This window comes from Metopolophium dirhodum, chromosome 7 (assembly GCF_019925205.1).
Source record: "Metopolophium dirhodum isolate CAU chromosome 7, ASM1992520v1, whole genome shotgun sequence".
In the NCBI taxonomy this organism is placed as follows: domain Eukaryota; kingdom Metazoa; phylum Arthropoda; class Insecta; order Hemiptera; family Aphididae; genus Metopolophium; species Metopolophium dirhodum.
In genome coordinates this window covers 26,223,892-26,243,035 of record NC_083566.1, presented here as the reverse complement: position 1 = coordinate 26,243,035, position 19,144 = coordinate 26,223,892, and the positions used below count along the sequence as shown (strand labels likewise).

At 29.8% G+C, this 19,144-nt stretch overlaps 1 protein-coding gene across 1 annotated transcript in view; it reads left to right on the top strand.

Annotated features, from left to right (window-relative positions):
* Positions 1-2,816: 2,816 nt before the first annotated feature.
* The window catches only part of LOC132948771 (protein draper-like), a 34,009-nt gene continuing 17,681 nt past the window's right edge, over positions 2,817-19,144 (top strand). Inside the window, exon 1 of the mRNA XM_061019415.1 lies at positions 2,817-3,076. The gene's annotated coding sequence lies outside the window, so the exon portion shown is untranslated. The remainder of the gene's footprint in view (positions 3,077-19,144) is intronic.

The window sequence follows — 19,144 nt, the reverse complement described above, 5'->3', positions numbered from 1 at the left end:
TCTTCTCAGACAAAAATCACATGTATGGTAATTTCATGTTATTGCGAATTCGGTTTTATTATTGCGTTTTCGTTTTTTGTATATAGCAATCGTAAGTGTCACATATAGGAATAATATTGTTATATAAAAAATATATTCACACGCGGTTCCCATCGACTACACGAGACGTTACGGCTTTGCGCCTGTGCAATAGGCCTGAGATTCCGTGGTGGCTTGCGAATTTGTGACGTTGCCTGTGAGTATGTGACTAGAAGTACAGGCGGAATATATTATTATTTGACGAGATACCGTGATTTGGGTTCGAACAACTCGGAACACTATTTCGTTATTGAGATAGTGTCCTTGTCGAGGAGGAGGTGTATTACACACCTCAAATCCCTTTTAGACTTTCGAGCAGTACAAATAGCTGCATATGTGGGATACAAATATGACTGTTAATAAATTACTAGGTATTGTATTTTTAAAGGACTGTAAAATCTATTAATACCTATTATAGGTATATATACGATTTTAAGACCGAATTATGAAATAACTTCACATCTTCAGAGGGTAAAGTACTAAAGTACATTACATTTTTCGTACTTTTAGAAGGCTGTACGTCTGTACCTATAGGTTGTCTTATCTGTAGTTTACCATACCTATATTATAGTCCTAAAGTCATAATAATATACAATACTTATATGATACAGTGGCTTAAGCATACCTAATAAATAAATGTAGGCCCTCTGCGAAAATACATTTTTTTATGAACTGTTTGTAACTTTATAAGAAATGTTTGTATTAAAATTTTACTTAGTCTTAACACAAGATTATCCATTAGTTTGACTACCTTTATCAAAAAAAAAAAATGTCAAATTAAATTTTTATGAGCGTTTGAAATTCATATTTTTACAACATTTGATATTTACTCGATTTCTCATATGTAGCGATTTTCTTATTTTGTTGTAATTAAAAAACTTATGACTGTAGTTACTTGAAAATTTCACTGAATGTTTATATTTTCATTTTCTATACACGATAAAATTTTGCAAATAATTTGACTCTTTTGGAGCTGTTTACGGACATTGTCAGTTTTCAATTTTTTTAGTTTTTTTTCTATAATAATCAATACAATTTTATTTGTTGGGTAAAAAAGTGTGAAAATTTAATGCAATGCTCCTGATGTAGGTATTGTTACAATAGCAGTTAAAAAATATTAAAAATACATAGGCACAATTTTTTTTTATAAGCATTTAAAGTTCGAACTTTGACAACATTTATCAAATTTAATATGTAATAATTATTTTGTAGTTAAAAATGTATAAAATGTTCAACTATTTTAGCTAAGGATTGAAAATTTAAAGCAAGGCTCCACGTAAATAGGTTATACATAAATTACTTTATTCACAATAATATCATCAAATATACTTGGTAATATCATAAGGCTAACCGTTTTCACTCAGAATTTTTTTTCTTATACAATGATATTATATCATTGAATTCAAATTAACACCATCCATTACAGTGACCCACTTGTAACCTATTGTGCAACAGAGCGACATCCACTTACCCACCTTTTTTTTAATTTTGTAATGCATACACGACATTTTTGTATTCACAAAGTGTGTCGTAGGTAGGTACTGTAAACAAATGTAGGTAGTCTCTACTCTGCATATAAATATATAATACATATTAGTAAATTACAATATTTCAATTTGTGTGACATTAAAGTTTAGGATGTATACAAACGATAATACAAATATGAAAAAAGTTTTTTTTTCAATAAAAAATAACCAAATATGACAATCACGTCACTTCAAGCGTAATGACGAGTGTCGCAAATAGGAAAATAATACTGTACAGCAGAGCGACATCCACTTACCCGCTTTTTATATATACATATATATATTGTATAAAACAGTAAAACCTGATTTTGTATACATATATATTATATTGTAATATACCCACAAATATTATACCATACTACCATAATATTATATTGGTTCTAATTTGTTGAGGAGGTTTTTATAGATTTAAGTTAGCCACTTAGCCCCCCCCCCCCTCCAGGCCCCCATCACTATTAGCGCCACAGGTAACGACTAGCGACTAACGATTAACTAGAGCTACGTTAATACCACCCAACCCAGTCATAATTATATGACATTATGGTTTATAACGTACCCAAGTACAGTGGTTAGTACCAAGTACCCTACCACGATACTGCCATACTGGTATGGGTAATGGAAGTATGACGTACGTAGACATGTTGTTAAATAATATTAATAAATTATGATCATGGACTAAGATAATAGTTAATAATAATAATATAATGAACTGGCAACTAGCAGCTTATGTATGTACAAGAGGCAAGTGTGGGGTCCGGGGGGAATCGCAATGGGGACTCAGAGATTACAACGCCATCTGTATAAAACCTTAGATAATAGAAGAAAGTTTTTGTGCAAAAAACACGGACAACGGACTAGATACAAAATGTGAAGCCAAATAAAACCACCAGTAGCGCTGAAAACATTGGGTCCCCAGTGTGCGGAACCTTTTGGTGGCCGTTCCCCGACCACCGCCAACCATATCGTTTCCAGTCAATTATATCTTATTAATCCGTGATCATGATCCACACGTCAAGGCAGAAATTGTCGACGGTCTGCGGCGTCGGCGGCGGCGGCGGTGGAGTGGGAACACAACGAGTGTGACCACATTGTATACCACCTAACGAACCGGGCCGCACTGAGCATGGTACCGCTACCCCGCGGCCTTATCGTCACTACCGTCGACGCTAATGTTGGTTGTTCGACGTTCACTCGTTTGCGTGACCAGAGGGGAGAGCGAGATTCCTGATTGTTTTCTTCAAATTCAATGTAACATAATATTTACTATACCGACGAGAACCGAGCACAGACTACTGAGCAGTGTGTCTCGTGACGTCGTCGTGAATTGTTGTTGTTGTTGTCGCTCGTGCCGTTTCCGTTTGTTTCTTTTTTACTATTTTAATCGTTCCGTTATCGCTTTTGTTATTGTTTCCGTTTTGCCGTGTTTGCTTCATCCCTCCCAAGTTTTGAAAGTTGAAAAGCATCCAACGGCGGTAAGTTATCAATACCGCGTTTTTGTAATCTTAACGATTAAATTTTAGCAACAGTAACTAAGATGTAAGAAATTGGCTATCGATTACTCTGCTAATATCGGATGCGATTACCACAACTATAATATTATATCAGCAAAATTAGACGGACGATAAATGGTTTTAGGCAGATATTTGGGGGGCTGCTCGAAAAGAATAAACATAAGCTACAATTATTTTACGTTATAAGACGTCTTGCGGGTGGATTTAAATATACCTTTTTTTTTTACGGGTGACTAAAAACCACCTCAATATCCGCTTGTTACAGGTGATTTACCGGAATTATTGGATTTAGGTACGTGGTTGTCGTAAGTTCGGGGTTTTATTTAATTGTTTAAAACCGCACAAAAGACGACGAACAACGAATTAATATTGCGTGAACGGGTTTACCCAGTCGTCTTTGTGATACTTACGCTATGACATCAGACAAAAGTAGTTGGAAGGAAATAATTATATTATTATTATGTTATGTCTATACCGCAGCTATACACCTGCTCCAAAACGAGTCGACATTTCTTTGTCTGTACACGTGCACACTTGTTTTTACTTTTTCGTCGTTAAAAAATACGGTTTTTCTTATAATATCTACAGTAGTTTGTCGGTACCTACTTACCGAATTATAATATTATTGGTACGTCGACTGGACGACTGCAACGACATCGTTTTGTTGTCGAGTTGCGCTGCGGGCCACATAATCGTCCTACTGAGTTACTAACACGGCAAGAGATTTGAATGAACGTCACTCGATAGTCGGAAAACTTTCTGTTCGAAATCCACCACGCCGCTCTGCTCATTAATTCTTTTATAAAACAAATTAGGTACCTACGTGTTAATTTTATGAATGTCCCATTCTATCTTTCTTATGAACCTAAGTATACCGGTATTTGGGCAGGATTGAAGGAATCGATATTCAACACAAATACCGTTAAAATATTTAAAGTATTTCCAGTTTCACTGCAGTCTTTTGCATTATTTTAATAAATCGTAATACATATTTGCATTAAAATGTTCATTGTAAATAGTACGTCACATAATACCGTTTGTAGTATTATCGTGTGACCTCAAATGTTTATGGACTATCATAATAATATTATGTAAATACTTTCCGGATTATTAAAATGGTATAGACTATAGGTATTATGTATATTCATTGCAGGTAGCAGATAAATATGATCTTGCACCTCGCAGCTGATTGGAAATATGATTTTAAATTTCAACCTAACTAATGATATGTACGATGTACCTAACTTGCACCACCCTTAAATAGGTGATAATAATAATATATGGAATTGTGAAATAAGTTTATCGTACACTCACGCCGGTTTGTCTAAAGACATAATATCACATATATATATATATATATATATATATATATATATATGTGAACCTGGGCTAAGAACGAGCTACGGTCTATGTATTATATTGTATAATCGCGTGTTTAAAAACTTCCTGAATCCAATGGTAGAGCTTACCATCTAAAACTATCCGATCCAAAAGTCAAAATCTTCTAATACTAAATAATGTATTACTTTGATGAGTTTGATGGTTTGATACGATTATGATTAATTAATCGGGTTTTACGATCGATCATCGGAAAATGATTACACGATATGTCTTATTACTACTTCTTTAGTAGGTGGAGTATAGCATCTCTTTTCTATGATATATCTCTTTTCTATGACCTATAGTCACTACTCATTAGTAAACAGGCTGAATGTACATTATTGTATGTAGTAAGACTCTGCATGACGTGTGGCATTGATTTTAATTTTGTAACAAATTTACATACATCCTCTTGGCCAGTTTCTTTTGAATACCTATCCTAATTTGTATACCATGCGTCCAATGTAATGTGTCCTTATAATTTTTTTGTAAATTAGTTTTTAAGGTTCATTTTGGATTTTAGTAACGAAAGTAAAATGTGTAGTCTATATTTTGGTTTGTCGTTATATGTATTTGTGGTCAGTTTATCATGCCTAAGTCCGTGGCCTTTAGGTTGGCAGTTGGCTTATCATAAATTAACATTTATATGCTTTTTAAAACAATTATGATATGGAAATACGCGCTATCAAATAAGTTCAATTAATATTGATAATACAAACAATAATAAACTTGAGAAGTACATAATATTATAACTTCGTATAACTTGAAACTATTTTATTTATTCTAGAGCAAAATACAAAATGCACATGGATCTATTAATATATTAATATACATTTTGTAAAAATAGCAATGATACACAAAAAATTAACCTTGTTGCTTTTTGTTATCTGTAGTACAGATTATTTGTAAATTGTAATGGATAGGTCAAAATTGTACGCACGAACATATTATAATTTGTATTATATTATTCATACAGTGGATAATATTGCAACTTTATACTTTGTTAATTTAAAATAAGCAGTTTTACTAGTTGATATAACTAATGTTTCGATTTTATCATATATTATATAATTTAACATATTTTATTTTAATATTTTAACTCCAGTTCCCTTTCAAATCACATACGTATTTAAATATTTTGATATGAATAGTAAATAATAGAGCAACATTTAATCGGTTTAATTGCTATACCAACATTTCAATAAAGTTCTCTATCATTTAATACAGATTTATACATTAGTTATTATAACATTTATTTAGTAATTTAGGACAATTTCTAGCGGACATTTTAGATTAAACTCCAAAAAGATATTAATTAAGTATATTATGTTATTAGTAAGTAGGTATCACTCAGCAGTTTATAGAAAATAGTTGTACCTAGTACCAAGCATAATATAGTATTTTTGTAGTACCTATGTAGTATATGTATATGCTATTGCATATTTATCATAATTTAAAAACAATAATTAGATCGTATTATTATATTTTTTTATATTAATATTTTATAATATATAACCAACATCGTACTGTCTACGTGGAAATGCAATCATGAATGGCTAATGGGCATTAAAATGCCGGTTTATATAATATTATGTATCTTAAATATTTTGTTTAAAATTAATTTAAAACCAAAGTTAATTTTAGTGTAATTGTTTTTTATTGTTACTTTTTTGTTTTGTATTTTTTCTATAGTATTTCATCTTAAATTATTAAAACTGATATTTTACTAGTTAAAATTATTCCCGCTAAGATATTAATTCGCATTTAGCTGCATTGTTGGAATTTATTCGATTTTTTCAATAGAATAATTAATGATTAATAATTAACACACATCAACCTATAATTTGAATTAAAAAGATGCATCTAAATCCCATATGAAAGAAATACGGGTAAACGATTGCATATAAACGTGATACATAACTACTATGTTTAATCTAGAACTGTAAAGCTACTGAAACATAACTAGGCCAAATATAATATAATACATAGCGTTTGTCTCAAATTAGGAATATTTTGAATATTGTACGATAATCATTAATTAAAACAAAACAAAAAATATAAAAACCATAACGGGATTTAAGCATACTTTGAACAAGAAAGTATTTAAATAATTTAAATATATTTAGGTATAATTAGTTCTAATTTTATATACAAAATACTTGGTAAGTAATGATCTTTTTTACCAATTTATTGTTATTGTAAACAGTTAAGATTACTTTTAGTGATGAACTCGGATTTCTTTAGACGTCTTATTGCCGAAGGTTTATAATATTAATTAAATATCTAAATACTACTATTGTTACGTTATAGATAGATCATTTTTTAGTTTATTACTAATTTTTAGTTATAACTGATAAACTAATATATATAGTTTTGAAAATTAATATCATTTAATATTTGGTAAATTTCGTTTCCAGATTACGAATATTGATTTTTTCGAGTTTTTACCGAATTCTAGGATTGTGAAAATATAATTTATAATTAATTTATGTGTGTGTATTTCAAATTGATTGTTTATATTGTAATTTATATTAAAATGTCGATGTCTGCAAGAAACTGGAAATTAACTATTGAAGTAAAAAATTTTCGCATTAGTTTAGATAATAAAATATAACTAAAATGTTTCTATAAACATTTTCGTTTAGGGTATAGAAAGTGATTTAAATTATTTTAAACTATAGAAAAGATGCTTGGTCATTAGGGTTTTTTTTATCAATAGCGAACAGCGAAATAATTTTTTTTTAATATATTGGAACCATAAACAATAATAATAAACACCTGTAACTTAGAAATATATTAAAATAATATCATCGTGTAAATAACAAGTAGGTAGATATAATTTATTTATATTGGAAATGTGAAGTGGAAATACTTAAACAAACTATAATTATAATTTAAAAAATAATTCAGTACCTAAGTGGATTGGATAAAAAAACCAATATTTTATTGCGGTATTAGGTATGTTAAAATAAAGTACTTTGAACAAAATCAAAATTTTTTAAAACATTGCGTAATAGGTACAGATTTTTGTATGTAGAGAGTTATGTTTAGGGTAGACTCTACCCTAAAAATTCAACTCAAATATGAAAAATCGCTAAAAATGGGATTTTTTAGTGCTTTGTTTATTACCATAGAAACGAATAACAAATAATAATATTACCTATAATATTAATTCAACTTACAGGCTATAATAAACAAAAACAATATAGAATATCCAGACTGACAAACCGTCTCCGCTCAGAATCGATTTTCTTATACAATGATATTATATCAATGAATTCAAGTTTCATACAATCCATTATACATTTACCCACTTATAGCCTACTGTACAGCAGACCGACATCCACTTACCCGCTTGTTAAATTTTTCCTTAATAATATATATGTTATCTACAATAGTTTTAGTTTCATGCGAACATCAATACGTGATTTAACATTTAAATCAATAAGACATTTTAAATACACATGCTTTACTAATTGTTTATTAAATCGAATTATACAAATAATAGCACAATGTGTTTTTTCGTTATAATGCGTGTTTCTTATTAGAATATTTAGATACAACAAACATTAAACATCGCATTTTAAAAGGTATACTAAAGTTTTAAGTTCATGATGGATGGTAATATAATGTCCCTATTGTCTACAACACCAACTAATTTTAATCTTATTTGTTATTTTGGTACATTGTACATTGGAACATCCATTATAGACTACAATACGTCGAAGTAGTGTTTTGGACACGTATTAAAGATTATATTAGGTACTGTTGATGTATAATATAATAAAAAAATGTGTTTTTAGTTTTATATTTACTTGTCCTTCACTAGTTCACATAGTTTTAAGGCTTGTGAGTTGTGATGATAATATTTTTTACTATTACAATGTTTATTGATTGATGTCTATCTTCATTCTTCAATTGAATTCATTGTTTGATTTATTAGGTAGAATCAAATTATACAAACTATTGTATAATTAATAATATGTGAAGAAACTTGTCTGAACTAAATAGCCTCAATACTGGAATAACCATCTTAACTTAAAGATGTTGTTATTTTAGATTCTGAGCGAAGCGATGAATGTATTGATTTTACAATGATATGTGTTTTTTTTAAATTTTTTAAATTTTTTAATTTTTGTGTCTGTCATCACCTTTTATGACAGTAAAAGTGCTTGGATTTTCTTCAACAGTAACTTTTCTGATAGGAAAGTGAATCTAGTTGGTACTTTTGGGGTTTAAAAGTCCCAGTACTTCCCAGTAGTTTTCAAAAGCGACGTGAAAAACAAAAGAAAAATTAAGGAAAAACGGGAATTTTTACGCAAAATCTGTTTTTGAGAAAATCGATTTTGGTTTTTGGTGTAACTCTAAAACAAATGACCGTAGGGACATGAAATTTTGACTGAATGTTTATATTAGCATTTTCTATACACCATAAAATTTTAAAAATATTTTGACTCTTTTTTAGCTGTTTACGGACATTGTCAGTTTTCAATTTTTTTTAGTTTTTTTTTCTATAAATATCAATAAAAAATTTTTGTTGGGTAAAAAAGCGTGAAAATTTAATATAAGGCTCCTGATATATTGTTCTAATAGCAGTTTAAAAATATTAAAAATACATAGGCACAATTTTTTTTATAAGCATTTAAAGTTCAAATTTTGACAACATTTATCAAATTTATAATTTATTAATTATTTTGTAGTTAAAAATGTATAAAATGTTCAACTTTTGTAGCTAAGGATTAAAAATTTAAAACAAGGTTCCACGTAAATAAGTTATATATAAATTACTTTATTCACTATAATATCATCAAATATACTTGGTAATATCATAGGCTGACGGACCGTTTTCGCTCAGAATCGTTTTTCTTATACAATGATATTATATCATTGAATTCAAATTTAACACCATCCATTACAGTGACCCACTTGTAACCTACTGTACAGCAGAGCGACATCTACTTATAAGTACTTACTAAAAATTAAGGAAAATGTTAATACTTTTCTAGAAAATAAGTGTCTATAACACTTTTTTAAGAATTGCCTTATATTTATTGATGTTTACATATGTATATGCCAACCTTATTTATTTAACTATCCAATTAAACTAATGACTGTTACTTGTTAGATTAAATACAATTATTAAGAACATTAAAAAAATATTTTTTATGATAATACTTTAGATTTTAAAGTATAACTTTAATGATATTTTATTTGATATGAGATATCTAAATACCTTTAGAAAATCGTTTAGTGTGTTTGAAATCTCTATTTGGAAAGTACCTAGTTCGATAAATTTGATTTTTTACGGATTACCTACATGCTATCCATAACGTAACGTCAATAGCATCTCTCTTTTCAATTTTAAAGCAATATTAATAAAACGCTAGGAACAATATAATATCTACAGAGTATAAAAATCGTTTAGATCAGTAAAAACTAAAAATACTATATGAGAAACAAAACCTATCACGCATCAATGTCACTAAATACACTTATTTTTACACAGTAGCTATAATAATCTAGAACTTAATAATTTTTGATTTATTAAATTATTAAAATAGTAATATATATCTATTTTTAGTGAATCAACTAATTTAAAAGTTAATATCAACTATCGCATATGAAATATTAATAATAAAAAAAAAATTTTAATTGATAACTATATTAAATATTATTTATTTAATTTTAAATAAAACCTTATCAAACCTAATTGTTGTTTTAAAATGTTTGATTATTTATCATTTCAAGTTCTACCCACATGATATGGGAAATAAACTAAATATTTGAGGATGTTCTTATTTAAGTGTACTTGCCATGTGCCCATGTATTGTATAGTTTACGACCGACAATAACAAATGGCGTACCTATATAATTCAACAAAACGTGCTATTATCGTAATATTTGAAGTATGAAGTTTGAACACATCGATCAATAGATTTTAAGAATACATTATGCCTTTTTAATTTAGTAAAGGTCTATCTATAATTCATGTTTATAATTTCATGCAAAGACGCACATGTATAATTGCTTTGTGCTTTAATCAGTATGAGTATACTGAAAGAATTCTGATCGGCTGATGTCATGATGTTATATTATATTGGTCGTAAAACAACGGTTTTAAATAATTGAATATACTCGGCAATTAACGTTACACAAATGATTCTTAAACTTCAACCTCTTTAAGTTTTCCTGACATTTTGCTGATGTTTATTCTTTATTTATAAATCAGTAAATGGCTTTAGCGCATGCTTATCTCTTAAACCGGGATTAGACGGCGCGAGGAGTGCGGAGCGTGTGTGATACCGCGCAAATTAAAACCGACATGCGCGCCAATTTTCCTTTGGCGCGAGATACAGAGACCTACAACTATTGTCGCGAAGAAACGCGCCGCGCCTAGAAACTTTGCCCCACAACACCCATCAGACGCGCCGTGTGATCCCGGCTTTAGGCATGAACTCCTTATCCCCTATCCCCTTATCGGTATTATCTTCACTATAATTCACAAATTAGTCATACATCAAACTTAGTACGAACAATAACACAACGCAAGGCGAGTCGTTCACTTATCACTTTTATTAGTAACTTCACATATAAGGGAGCTCGGAACCTTGCACGCTTCACAGGCCTCTGGCCTCCGCTCACCAAAGCTAACTAACTTACAATATGAGTGATTGAGTGACATCGCTCTCACAACAACGGCGACTCCCCACCCTAATGGTCAGTTGTTATCATATATATATATATATATTTATATTTGGCAAAAGGTTTCAACAACAAAGGTTTTTGGATTATTTTAGATTCTTGAATATATTATTATTATATAATAGTGTATACTATATTATGGTATCCTACATACACATTTTCCGTTTTGTTATATCCTGTAGTTTTGGGAAAGAGGGGAAGGAAGGGGTGAGCTGAGACTTGACGTAGGTACAGTATCCAACTAAAAATATCACGCCGAGAAACCATTGGAGACGAGCCGTGTTGCACACAATATGCGTGATGCTACTCCGGGCTTCTGCAGCTGCTGACGACCGGACGTTCAAATTCTCACAGAACGGCGTGCGTCGGCGGTTTTCGAGGCCGACCACACCTAGCGATACCCGCCAGCATCGGACCCTGGTACATTGGTGCCCACTCTTTTCTCAACTCCTGCGCTAAACCGATTGTCAACGGTTTTTCGATCAGACGACGCGAAAATAAATATTTCTGCATCAATAATATTTTTTGCATAAATTGTACAATGATGCACCTACGCCTGCGCGCTTCATGTAATTCACTAATACCAAATAACGATTTTTTTGTTAAAAATAGAAGGAAGATTTTATTTTTGCTGTATACATTTTATTTTTAAAGAAATCACGAAAGCGATTTTTGGTCAACATGGTTTTCATTTTTGAACCACTGTGCGACTTTGGCGTAGGTAACCGTCCAACTCTATGCAAATAACCGACACGGCGACGCGGTAACGCTATCGTTTTCGTTCCGCACGCGCTAGCGACACGGTATGTACCGCTAGTGCGGCGAATCTGGAGAGGCCCATAAATAATAAATTACGAATAGGCCACGCTTATATTGTTATCGCGCATTAACGCGGAAGAAGCAATGTGCTTTTTATTATTCCATGAGAATTTTTCCTAACATGATGTCACTTTTTTAAATATAATAATTTATTACCAATCTGTTTTACATTTTTGTACTTGTTGCCAGGAATTTTCCTGATTTCTATGAAAACTTTTTAAATCATATCTTTGAAAAATACTCACTTATTAAACGGCTATGTTGAGTCGTCTTTGTGATTAACTCAGCAAACCACACATTGATGGACCAAGTAAAAAATATGCCTATACTAAAATATAATACCTATAGGTTAGGTTATAACACTATATTCTATTTAGGTATTATAATCGAATCGCTGGTTTTATTATGTAATAAAGTAATATTGGACTGTAATAATGATACCGCATTGGTTGGATAACGTTTGGAGTACAATACCGGGGTTTGGATAGTACAATTTTAATTTAAATAAGTGATAAAATGAACAGAGATACAGCCGGGATCTTTGTAAGGCAGATGTTTCTGCTCTTTTGGACCGTGACACCTAATTCTAGCACTTAGCACTTATCAACATAGGCGCGTTCAGCGTGTTCTATATATTCCTCACTGATCTTTGGTGAAACCTGATACTATAATATTATTGTATTGAAATCCAATTATTAATGTTAAAGAATAATATAGAGTATTATAGTATAACGCTACAGAACAATATGAACAGCTTTAAATGGTTGGTAAATGGTAGGTAGCATTAATTCTATTTTTACATTTCCCAGGACAAACAAAAAATTAATATCAATGAAAAGTGCGCGACTGGTGGAAAAAGTATAGGTACCTACAATAAAGTCGATTGATTTAAATCTTGTAAAATTTTAAACATTATATGTTATAGCGTTTCCAAAAGTGAAAAACATTATTTGACCGCCTAAATATTATTACTTTTATTTCCACGGGTTCTATACTTCTATTCTATGTCCTACATTCATTGTCGGTGGTTCGTCCGTGACGCCACTCTTATTAATTATTATATCATGACGTTTTGTTCATTTAATTTTTCACGATTATTCTTGCTTTTAAATTTCAGTTGCTATCGTTAATGGTTGTACTTTTTGTTGTCTGTGGTTTTATAGATCCTGATTTTGTAAAAATCTAACCATTGGGATATATCAAAATAGTAAAAACGATAACTGTTCTGTCCTATGTATTTTGAAGACTTCTAAGTAATTATTTAGACGAGTGAATTAATAATATGAACAATATTGAAGTATCCTATTCCATAAATACATTATGGTCTGTTTATTAAACATTTTTCATTGCATGTATATGCAAACGATAATAATCGGAGAGTTGAGAAATTGTAAACTGATCCAAAACAATGATAATATTGTTCTTCTTTATTCATATATTATATCCTTATAAATTGTTATGTTCACTGGTGGATTATGTTAGAGTAGGTATTCATGAATACGTGAAGTTCAATATAGACGTAATTAGATAATGTTTGGTTTTTATCGGATGTTACGGAAGTGAAATTTTAACTTGTGGTAGGTACTCATATACATATAAATATATAATACATAGACTAGTCTTGTGAAAATTATATTTTTTGATTATTATCTGGTTTAATTTAAATGCACTTTATTATTGCCATAGGTAATATAACAAAGAACATCATTATATTATATTATTATATATTATTACATAAACAAATATTTTACAATGTATTTGGTTGGATGCATACTTACGCATTCTAGTTTTACTAAAAAATATTTAAAGGTTCGATATTAATAAAAAATGTATATTTTATTTTTAAAACAAATGTACTATACAGGAATTTATATTATAATATATTATAATGAAATACAAATATTAAATTATCTTATTATGTACACTTTACAGCAGTATATACATAATAATATTGTAGTCGTCAAACAATAGTTTTAACTCTGTTTAGAATATTACACAGACTAATCTATTCATATTGTTCTTTAGTTAACAAAATAAGAAAAAAAAATGATCAGCGTTTTAGTCTCTTGTGTTTATTTTTGTAATTATTTACATATTTTCTGTATAAATGATTCTAGAAGCAAATACTTTTATCTAATTTTTTATAAAACTGAAATGTCGAAAATATGACGTATTAACTTTTCTCACCAAATATGCTTTGTTTGTCATTATTTTATTTCAATATTTTAATGTTGACAGAAGAGTATAGTGATATAAGAAATAATAACTGTTAATGAAATGAACTAAGCTATAATAATAATAATAATAGTTGTGTCCTACAGCAATTACTAATTATATTATAAAATACTTTGGTACCTTGTGTTAATTATACGATACCTATAACACTATGTTGTATCTTAATTGTATAAGTACCTACGCGTTTTTTGTATTAAATCATTATTTTATTTTTATATTAAAAACGATATTTTTAAATTTCGTTTTCATTTGTTGACTAGAAAATGTATTTAGACTATTTTAAGTAATCAATAACTATTATATATTGTATTATGTTACGGAAGATATATTATTTTACTTTCCAAACCAATTTACACATCTACCAGAAACCATTGTACCGTTAATATTTCTAATTTATACCGTAAATATAGTTAAAAATACGTCATCACACCAATTATTGTGCGTACCTACATCAGTAAACTGCAGTGTATGATATCATGGTGACGTGAATACGTGATGCATGTATTACTACTATTTACTAGGTAGGTACTTAAATAATATATTGAGAACTGTATTATTGTAATTTATAACTATACCGGAAATATTATAATATATGGAATTTGTCTTCGACAAACAGTGCCTAGTGACTACACATAATATACAACACGTAGAGTTTTAGATAACTAATGACTAATGAGTAATGGACTAATATTTTATTGTACTCGATACCGTCATACACGTGTAGATGATTGTGGCTAGTTTTTGGATTTTTTTCGAAAACCATCGGCGATTTATTCTTACTTGTGGGATTACGAGATCTGCAACATAATATTATATATAAGTATATAACACACCAAATATTAAATGATCGCGTTACACTGAACCGTGTGTCTGTATGGTAATATATTATTATAATATCATGTACATTTACTATACGTCAGTATCACTGACGAGTGTAATAACCTTCGAGTGGCCCGCGGAAACGAAACAACTTGTACCATATAATATGTTAATATGTTATATATATACAATATACACCGCTACGGACCGCAACATTCAAAACAGTCCATCGTTATAAAAATAACCGCGCTTAGGCGCGTGCCATTCGAGAACGCCCTTTCACCCCACACGATAGCCCATTAGCCCACACGTAAATATTTTAGGGACTTTATACATATATAGGTTATATACCTACCTAAATTATATAGTTTAGCCGTTTATGAGTTAACCCTAGTTAAGTCGTGCGGGTTCTAATACTCCCTATTATAACTGCAGTTTTGTTTTCAAAATATTTCATTGTTCAAGGGACTTTTGTCTTTTATTGTAGAGGCCTCAAGAAAATAAGTCATTTGGTTTTCTACTTAGTTTTAAAAGTTGACCTTATAACTCATAAGTACTTAAATTTAAGTTTTTAAAAAACATATTATTATTTAACTTGTTGTTATTATTATTGTGATTATTTTGAATTGCTTTTTTTTCATTATTATTGATTATGAGATAGATATAGACTCCGTAGTTGGTACGTAAGGAACAACAATAATAATATTAATACAATTTTAAACTAAAAATTATTTCTGGTGAATAAGTGAATATATAGTGATATAATAATTGTAATTGTAATTGTCCACCCTTTGGATACGTCACTGTAAGAATCCACCCCATCAATGACACTTGACTATGAATTTGTTGATCAGTTATCTATTTTCGAACCAGATTATAAGTAGGTACCTAAATAAATACATAAATAAGTACATAAACTTGGTGTTATAACTGGTTGGCATTAAAAAGTTGAAATTATGAGAGTATTATAGGTACTACCGCCCGTGCTACAGCACACTAGCAACAAACACACATGGTCAGTCCGCTCACTTCGCTCATGAAAGGAAAGAGTACAGAGCACATCTGGCTGGATATAGTAATGTGGTTTGGTACGATCTGAGGATGGGTGTGAGGCACCACAACATGCTGAATAACAAAATTAGGCTGTATACGAGTGTGGCCGTATTCTTGGCAGTGAAATTCTTCTGGGTTTATGAGGTTCTTCACATTTTATTTTTATACATACAGTGTGATTCATCAAGCATGCTGACCCCTTTTCTTATTTAAATATTTCGTTATTAAAAATCTGAATTTCGGAAATTTTAGATATACTCAAAGCCCATATTTTAACATTTTTGAAATTGTGTTTTGTGGGGTTACAAACTTGTGTTTTTTAAATTACAACTATATAATTTTTCTAAAAATTTGGACGTATACCTATCAATATCAAAACTCAAACAAGTAGTTATTGAGTTAATTATACCTCGTGGATAATGATAATGATGGGTAAGATATGGTGACGGCTAAAATAGTGATTCGACATTTTTTATTATTAATCTATCAATATTTATAATTTATAAAATTGATCAAAGTATAATAAATAAAAAAATTAAAAATATGGTCTTAAAGTACATTTAAGAATTCCAAAAATCATAGTTCGAATTGCATTATTAATAAAGGGGGAAAAGGATGCCTAACGTATCACCCTGTATAGTCAAGGATAAACTAATATTGCTAATGACTTCAGATTTTTTTGAGTCGACAAAGAACAAAGAGTGAGTGTTCAGTGGTTTTATGAAAGACCACTTTATTAACAACGAATAATTAGTTAGTAAATTCCTTTTTTTACATGACATTGATATCGGTTATCGGTAGATATGCGCGATAAACTATGTATACTTTATATAATAAGATAACGACTTTGAAATTACTATAATATGTAATAAATAAAAATCCTTTAAACAATTTGTAAACATTTTACTAAAATATTACTATAGTATAACTAATAACTAATGAGTAATAATAATATTTTATTTTTTAACAGTCTGTTAGGACTTAATATTATAATAAACTAAATCTTAAAACTTAACTATAAATACCAATTTATTTATATTATATTACAATAAATTACGAGGAAAAAGCTCTTGTCGGATTGGGAAAAAATTAAGTGATTCCCATAGTGTATAGAGGGTGGACAGCTAAGTGCTACCATTGGGTACTTGGGTACCTAACTTACTTAATTTTGTGGCTGCTGTGACATCTCGGTAATTGCGAGAAAAATATTGAACAGCTTTTTTTACTTAACTGTGACGGCTGTTGTACACTTGCAGACGTTATATGTTACATAATTTCTCGATCGAACTGCCGTATTTTTTATTCTATAATATTTCAGTTCTTGTGCGCTAAAGCTTCCATAATATTATATATTTATTCCACCAACCCAGTGCGAAATTACCACACCGTGTGGTGCAACCTATCCATCGATTGATTATTGCGTTGTATTATAGGTACACGTATTATAAGTACGTCACATCTATGTGAGAAAGTGTAATACAGTTATAATAATATCATGATATTTCGTCGATCGATGTGTCGCACAGAAACGATAGGCGTTAAACCTAACCTCATATTATGCATTAATACTTATGTCCTATACCTACGCACCTATACAATATATTATTACTAGTATCGGTACGTACGTGGTCAACACTAGTCGTAACCATTTTAGGCACCTGAAGAATCATGTTGGAGTGTTATTGCAAGACTTGCAATTTTTGCGGTATTATATGTTGCAGGTATAAACAATTAAAGTGTTTTTTTTTTTTTTTGTTTACCCGTGTTTAGTTGAGCCTTGTTTAGTCGAATTCGGTGACACGTCAACGAATATTTTAGCTACCTTCATAATTGTGTGTTTGTGGTGGTTATTCTTACTATAAAAATTATAACTATAATATTTAAACACCTATGATGAAAAAAAAATTACACTTTAATTGAAAAATATGATATACTTGCCTATGACATATTTACTGTTTATTACGCGAGATGTCCAACTGTGCAAAATATAGTTAGGTATAACTGTATAAGTATTATAACTTATAAGTTATAATACAATACGTAAAACACATATTGTAAAAATACTTTAATATAGGTATTATGATACATCAATTAAATGTAGGTATAGCAAGTTAAATGTCATCTATAATTTGTTAATGTTATTACTTTATTATACATATAAAATAGAATGTGATTGATTATAGTATAGGGGGGGGGGAGGTCTACTTGTTTTGATATACATATTTTTCTTCTAACAAATGTATTCACCTTATCAATATTTTTTCATGGATACATACATTTTAACGTTGGTACTGTTATTTTACGATATGTTTATTATTTTATAGTTTGTTGGGTCTTGAACGGATTTCCTTTTTCTAAAAACTGATAAATGTAGTGATAGGTATGTTATTGAATTGGGTATTGGTTTATTAGTTTATTGCACTGCCACACGCATAATCGATAATGATAAGTTTTTTCTGGGATATGGTGTATATTATTTATAGCTAGGTAGGTACCCATACTACCACAGTACCACAGCAACGCGTGTACGATCGATATCATATTATATATTTATATTCCTCCGTTAAACAAAAGGGTGATGTCTTATGGACTATATAGTAAATGTACTTAGCCTCATTACTACGCATATTAATATTTATTATACAATACGATCAAGAAGATGTTGTAGTTTGGCTAGATTTTGTTTAAAAAAGTGCACAAATTATAAATGTAAAAAAAATATGTATCTACCCCGGCACGAAAAAATGAACTACCTAAGTATTATTATTTACCATTTTCGTTGTTCCGAACACTTATAGGAGACACGGAAATTGAGAAATTAAAAATACCGTATAGAATATTTTTGTATTTCATTTATTACTAAAAGCATGGCTTGTTAAAGTAACGATTTGTTAGCTACAGGTAGGGAAATAATAATTATGGTTTAGGTTAAGGTTTACATTTTTTCCTTTTATTTTAATTTTGTGTAGGTATTTAATAGTATTTTTAGATTTACATGCAGTAACACTACTGCAGTAACAA